This window comes from Panthera tigris, chromosome D2 (assembly GCF_018350195.1).
Source record: "Panthera tigris isolate Pti1 chromosome D2, P.tigris_Pti1_mat1.1, whole genome shotgun sequence".
Taxonomy (NCBI): domain Eukaryota; kingdom Metazoa; phylum Chordata; class Mammalia; order Carnivora; family Felidae; genus Panthera; species Panthera tigris.
The window spans coordinates 56012959-56020398 of NC_056670.1; positions in this window are offsets into that span (position 1 = coordinate 56012959).

Consider the following 7440-nt stretch of genomic DNA (forward strand, 5'->3'; position numbering starts at 1 on the left):
TTTGGAGAAATGGAGAGAGCTCAAACGGGGAAAGGGCAGAGAGAGAAAAGGAGAGAATCCCAAGCAGAGCCCAGTTCGGGGCTCAAACTCACAAACTATGAGATCAAGAGTCAGATGCTTAACGACTGAGCCTCCCAGGCACTGCATAAAGTACTTCTGAGTCAAGGTTGGCAAGAGGGGAGAAAGGGAGCTAACTTGCCAAAGTGGCTGCAATGAACCAAGAACAAGGAGAATGAATAACTCATATAACATCTCTTTGCAGCCTCACAAGCCCAAGAAGTATTAAATACCTCCATTTGCTAGACGTGGAGATAGGCTCAGAAGGGTAAGCTGATTTCCCCAGGTCACTTGACTTAAGTGACAGTAACAAGATTCAAACTCAAGTCTGTGCTACCATGCCATGCTGTTTCAGAGGATTTCCCAGCAGAAAAACTGTTTCTTCCGGCCATCCAAAGACCCTATCTAGAGCTACGCTGGAGTTTGTATAGTTGTATTTTGAGCTAAAGCAGGAAGGAAAGCCTGTGAAGAAAGTTATATCGTTACAAATCCAAATTATGTCAGTTACTCTCTTCTCAGTGGACGATGAAGTTAGGTTTAATCAGCTCCCTATGCTGAAACCATGCTCCGGATTCCTGGAGACAGTCTCTCTGTCTGCCTGATGTAAGAAGGACTAAGACTGCCCCTGCACTCAGCCCCCCTTCCTCTTGAGGCCTCATGCGGTACGTATGGCCACCTGACCTGATCCCAAACGTGGATACAGAACCCTCTGCCTTTCGAAATCTTGTTCTGTGCTCTGTGCTGTCTCCGGTGTTCCCCTGGGCAGTTAATATGACTGGCTCTGATTTTTAGGTGAGCTCATCCTGTGATGTCAGAAGTGAGGCCAATCTCTTATTGTCTGCTCCTAGGCCTTTTACTAAAACTTTTCATGTCAGTTTCATCACTTACTACATGGAGTTAACGCGGGTGGCTACCTCACTGGTCTGTGGGAAGGGCTCACTGAGACGATGCACCCAGATCAGAGCGCCTGGTGACTGATCACTGCAGGTCAGCTCTCAGCTATGTCATGTTGACCTGGAGAGGGGAGGAGGGCTTCGGATATAATGCTTATAAAATGCTGAGCCTGAGCCACAGTAAGTGCTCACAAACGTTAGTTCCCTTCTCCCCCACTCCACCCTGGCTCTCTCCCCACCTGAGAAATGACAATCTCACCAGCCATGGATTGATCCCTCTACTGTTCTTTCTTGCGTTCAGATTTGAATTTTCTTGAAAGACAGCACAGAAGTGTTAAAAATTAGTTATCTGTGTGAAGGTCGGGACCTTCGTCTTTTCCCGAGGATCCAAGGGCCTTCTTTGCTTTCCTTTTTATTTATTGCTTTTTCCAGTCCTGGGAGCCTGCTTTGTGCTCCAAGCCGTATCCCCTTCTGCCTCCTTTCGGCCTGGAAGGAGGACTCCCTATTCTCATCTAGTTTCTTTAAGTTCTAGTCTATCTAGAGAGAGATGAGCTGACCATGGATTCTCAGTGCCAGCAGTGAGATGTTCACAGACTCCCCTCATTATGTTTGCAGGCTCCTTCATGTGTTTGCAGTCAAATCAAACTTTGTCCAGGCGCGGGGGGCGGTGGGTGTTTCTAAGTGGTTGGCTTCCCTAGCTATTTCGTATCTGGGCATTTCACAACATGTCTTTCCTCACTTCCCTGGTAAACTGTAAACTTTGCTGTATTTATTGGCTTGTCACCTTCTCCTCCCAGCCATCCCTAGGAACCTGCAGGGTTTGTTTTTTCTTTTCAGTTAAAATGATGAACTCCTGGGGCGCTGGCTCAGTTGGTAGAGCATGTGACTCTTGATTTTGGGGTTGTTAAGTTCAAGCTCCTTGTTGGATGTAGAGATTACTTAAAAATAAGGTGCCAGAAGATCTAGGTGATGGAGTGTTTTTGTAGTGACCATGATAGTAATGACAATACTATTGTCGATAATGGCATTAGTAGTAATAAAGATTATACAATGTCCCTGTATTCTCGTATTCACAGTTTGCAAAATATTTTTACATCATTATTTCATCCCATCCTTATATGAACAGATAAACAGTTCAGATAATAACTGCATTTTGTAGGGGCGCCTGGGTGGCTCCATCAGTTGAGCATCTGACTTCGGCTCAGGTCATGATCTCACGGTTGATGAGTTCCAGCCCCACATGGAGTGAGCTTGAGCCCCGCTTCACGTGAGCCCCGCGTCACGTGAGCCCCACTTCTCTCTCTCTTACCTCTGTCTGCCCCTCACTCACTTGCCCGCCTTTCTCTAAAAAAAAAAAAAATAAAATAACTGCATTATGTAGATGATGCTCAGAAGGGTGAAGTGTTTGCCTAGATATTTCTTTTTTTAAACAGGTTTATTAGGATATACTTGATGCACATTAAACTGCCCATAGTTTAAATGTACACTTTGATAATTTTTGACATACGTATACACTCATGAAATCATCACTACAATTAAGACAGTAAATATATCCACTGTTTTTTAGTTTTTTTTTTTTTTTTTTTTTTTTTTTTTTTTATTAAAGTAATCTCTACACCCATCATGGGGCTAAAACTCACAACCCTGAGACCAAGAGTCCCATGTTCCACCCACTGAGCCAGCCAGACGCCCTGACATTAAACATATCCATAATGCCCAAAAGCTCCCTTGTGCCCCTTGATAATTCCGTCCCATCTCCCCTACCCCCAAGCAACCACTGATCTACTTTATGTGACTATAGATTAGTTTATATAAACATAATATATATGTATGGTATATGCTTTTTTTTTTTCTTCTGGGCGGAAGGGGAGGTGTTTGTCTCCTTTTAACGCAATAATTTTGAGATTCATTCATGGTACTATGGTAATAATAGTTCATTCACTCCTATTGCTGAGTATCATTCCATTGTATGAATATATTATAATTTGTTTATCCATCCTCCTGTTGATGGACATTTGTGTTGCTTCAAATTTTGGTTATTGCAAGTAAAGCTGCTGTGAACGTTCAGGTACGAAGCTTTGTGTGGACATAGGACTTCATTTCTCTTGTATACATAGCTAGCGGTGGAAGGGTCAGTCACATGGTGGGTGTACTTTTATTGTTTTTAAATTGGCTACGTTCAGGTGATCCTGTTTGTGTGTGTGCACTATTATCTGGCTCTTGTAACAGTGATGGTAATTCTGGACTCACAAATAAATTGAGAAGGTTTCCATCTTGTTCTGTTTGGAATAGTTTAACTATATCGTTTTATTGATGGGCTTGATAAAAATTGTCTACAAAATAATCTAGGCCTGATGCCATTGAGGAAGTTTATTTGTTAATTTTTTTCTTTTTTTAAAAAAAATGTTTTAATGTTTATTTTTGAGATAGAGAGAGAGAAAGAGAGAGAGAGAGAGAGAGAGCAGTGGAGGGGCAGAGAGAGAGGAAGACACAGAATCCAAAGCAGGCTCCAGGCTCTGAACTGTCAGCACAGAGCCCGATGTAGGGCTCGAACCCACAAACCGTGAGATCAGGACCTGAGCCCAAGTTGGGCGCTGAACCAACTGAGCCACCCAGGTGCCCCTGTTAATTCTTTCAATTTCTGTAATGGTTAATGGTCTATTCGGGGTTTTTGGTGGGTTACCTACTGCAGTCCATTGGTAGCATATTTACTCAAGTAGTCTCCCATCTAATTCTCCAATTTGTAATTAGAACTTTTTTTCTTTAAAGTAATGTCTACGCCTAATATGGGGCTTGAACTTACAACCTTGAGATCAAGAGTTGTGTGCTCTACGAATTGAGCCAGCCAGGTGACTGTAGAATTAGAACTTTTTGAGGGAAGAATTCCAGGCTATTCATTTCTATATTCCCCATGAAAGGCACAAATAAATAGCCATTCAGTGGAATAAATGAATATTGATGTTTAACTGCTGTAATAAATATCTCCCAACAATTCAGTAGCTTAATTTAATAAAAATCTCTTTGTTATTCATGTACAAATCTATTCCTCACCTAACTGTCCATTGTGGGTATCCCAGGTCAGTGGGAGCCTTCCCACTGTGATGATTCAGGACTCAGGCTCCTTCCACTATGTGGCCTGGCCATTCCCTCTGCGTTGAGCTGGCATTTGGGAGAAGAGAGGAAGGAGTAGGTTTCTGACTTTTAAATGCCTTGGTCTAGAAGTGACACTCAATGCTTCCATTCACGTCCTTTGGTGAGTCACGTGACCCAATCTATATGCAGCAGGGGCCTGGGAAATGTAGTTCCTGGCTGGGCCTCGGCTGCCCAGCTGCAACTCTATACCATGAAGTGGCAAAAGAGACTTTTTAGTGGACAGTTAACTGTCTCCTTCACAGGAGGCCACAAAGTTTTATTGCTGAGGTTTTTCACTGCTTTGCTCTGTGAAGCTTTTTTTTGCTTGTGTTTGATGAATGGCTGTTTTCATGGCTGCCAAGAGCTATTGAGTAAGAATGTAACTGCAGACATTCATTTCCTTGCTGTGTTTGTCTGACAACTCACTGTCTCACAGCTGGAAAACTCATTACTCATGGGTACTTCTTTCCCAGGTACAAGAACATAAAGATGTATTTATTGAACTCTTTTCAGAGCAATGGCGATGAGCTATTAATCAAAAACTATACTCAAATATTAAGTGTAAATACTAGAGAAAATGCAAATATTAAAGACAACCAAAAAATACATACCAGTCAAGTATTTCATTTCACTCACTTTTTAATTGAAATATAATTCATATAACACAAGATTTCACACAACATAACATAAGAAGTCTCATTTTTAAAGTGTACAATTCAGGGGTTTTAGTATACTCACAACGTTGTGCAACCATCACCACTATCCAATTCCAGAACATTTCCATCATTCCAAGAAGAAACCCTGTAACTGTTAGAAGTCACTCCCAGTTCCTGCCCCTCCCTCTCGCCCCCCAGTGCCTGGCAGCCGCTAATATACTTTCTGTCTCCATAGGTTTGTCTGTTGTGAACATTTCATGTAAATAGATTCATACAACACGTGGCCTTTGTGTCAGTTTCTTTCATGCAGCATACCGTTTTCAAAGTTCATCCTTGTTGTAGCTCGTACGAATACTTCATTTCTTTTTGCAGCTGATTTAATATTTCATTGAATGGATATATTCCACTTTGTTTACACATCAATCTTTCATTTAAAGATTTTGAATTGTGGGGGCCTGGCCGGCTCAGTCCGTCAAGTGTCCGACTTTTGATTTTGGCTCAGGTCATGATCTCAACGGGCGTGGGATCAAGCCTCATGTCAGGCTGAGCGTGTGGGCCCTGCTTGGGATTCTCTATCTCCTTCTCTCTGTCCCTACCCTGCTTGCACACTGTCTCTCTCAAAATAAATAAATAAATAAATAAATATTAAGGAATTTTAATTGTGGCCAGATACATATAACATAAAATGTACCATCTTAACCGTATTTTAAGTGTACAGTTCAGCAGTATTAACGTATGTTCACATTGTGCAGCCATCTCCAAACACTTCTCGTCTTGCAAAATTGACAATCGATTTCCATTAAACAATAACACCCCGCTCTCCCCTCCCTCCAGCCCCTGGCATTTGTATTCTACTTTCTGTCTCTATGAATTTGACTGCTTTAGGGACCTTGTGTAAGTGGAATTGTACAAACTTGTTTTGTGGCTGGCTTCTTTCACTTAGCATTCATGTCCTCAAGGTTCATTCATGTTGTAGCATGTGTCAGAATTTCCCTACTTTTTCAAGGCTGAATAATCGTTTATTGTGTATATATATACATATATGTGCATATATATATATATATATTTGTTTATCCTTGCATATTTTGTTTATCTGTGCATTCATTAACAGACACTTGGGTGACTTCTACATTCCTGGTTATTGTGAATAATGCTGCTATAAACATGGGTGCATAAATATCTCTTCGAGATCCTACTTTCAGTTCTCCTGGGTATATACTCAGAAGTGGCATTGCTGGATCATTTAATTTTTTGAGGATATGACATGTCGTTTCCCATAGAGGCTGCACTATTTACATTCCCAACAATGGTGCACAAAGGGTCCAGTTTCTCCACATCCTCACCAACACTTGTTATTTTCTCTGTTTTATTCATTTATTTAAAAATAAGCATTCATTGAATACTTACTGTGCCAAAGCTCTATACTTGGCAGAAACTGGGGCTGCCAGGATTTTAAGTTTCAGTTTCTCTGCTCTCCCGAACAGAGGTAGCGGGGGGGATTATAGACACAGGTTGAAATGCAAAGTGATAGGTGCTTAACAGGGATGGATCAGAGTTCTGTGTAAACACAGAGGAGGAAATGAGAAATTATTTGGGGAAAGCTTCACAAAGGACTTGACATTCAAGCTGGATGTTCAAAGGTCTGCAGGAGGAGGTCAGGTGGAGGAGGAAGGATATTCTAAGCCACAGAGCAGCACATAGCAGCAGCTAGCCTCCAATATGGCCTCCAGGATGGCCCCAATGATTACCTCCTGGCAGTCATGCTCTTGTATAAGCCTCCCATTATACATTGGGACATTGAATAGTTCTGACCTGTAAAACCAGTAGGATATTGTGAAAATGACGGTGTGTCCTTCTGAGGATATATCATAGATCTTGTGGCTCCCTCTTGGATCTCTTGCTCTGGAGGAAGTCAGCCACCATGCCAAGAGGACGCTGAAGAGGCCTTCTGGAGAGTGCCAAGCCGCGGGGAACTGAAACCTCTTCCCAGCCTATCAGCATAAGAATGCCAGCATTGGGGCCCCTGGGTGGCTCTGTCGTCGGTTGGGTTGGGCGGCGGACTTCGGCTTGGGTCATGATCTCTCGGGTCGGGTCCGTGAGTTGGAGCCCCGCGTCGGGCTCTGTGCTGACAGCTCAGAGCCTGGAGCCTGTTTCGGATTCTGTGTCTCCCTCTCTCTGACCTTCCCCCGTTCATGCTCTGTCTCTCTCTGTCTCAGAAATAAATGTTTAAAAAAAAAAAAAAAAAAAAGAATGCCAGCATCAACTTGTCAGCAGTGCAAAGAAGCCACTGTGGAAGCCAATCCCCCAGCCTCATCAAGCCTTCAGATGATAGCAGCCCTATCCAACATCTGACTGCAGTCTCACGAAAGCTGGAGCCAAAACCGCCCACGAAGCCACTCTCCATTTCCTGACCAAAATCACCCAAAAGCCAAACACCAGAGTGAGAAAATATATATTTATTATTGTTTTAAACCAGTAAGTTTTGAAATAATTTGTTACACAGAATGAAATAACGGGTACCGCTCAAAGCATGACAAAATCTGGCGTGCGGTGGAAATGGTGGCAGGAAAGGCCACAGACAGAAACTCCCAAATTCAAAGGCAGCTCTGAAACCCCAAGGTTTATGTAAGAGTGGGTGAGGGAGCCATCTGGTGGAGGTGAGCTGCTTAGACATTCTCTTCTCTCCCCACTCCTATTTTCCA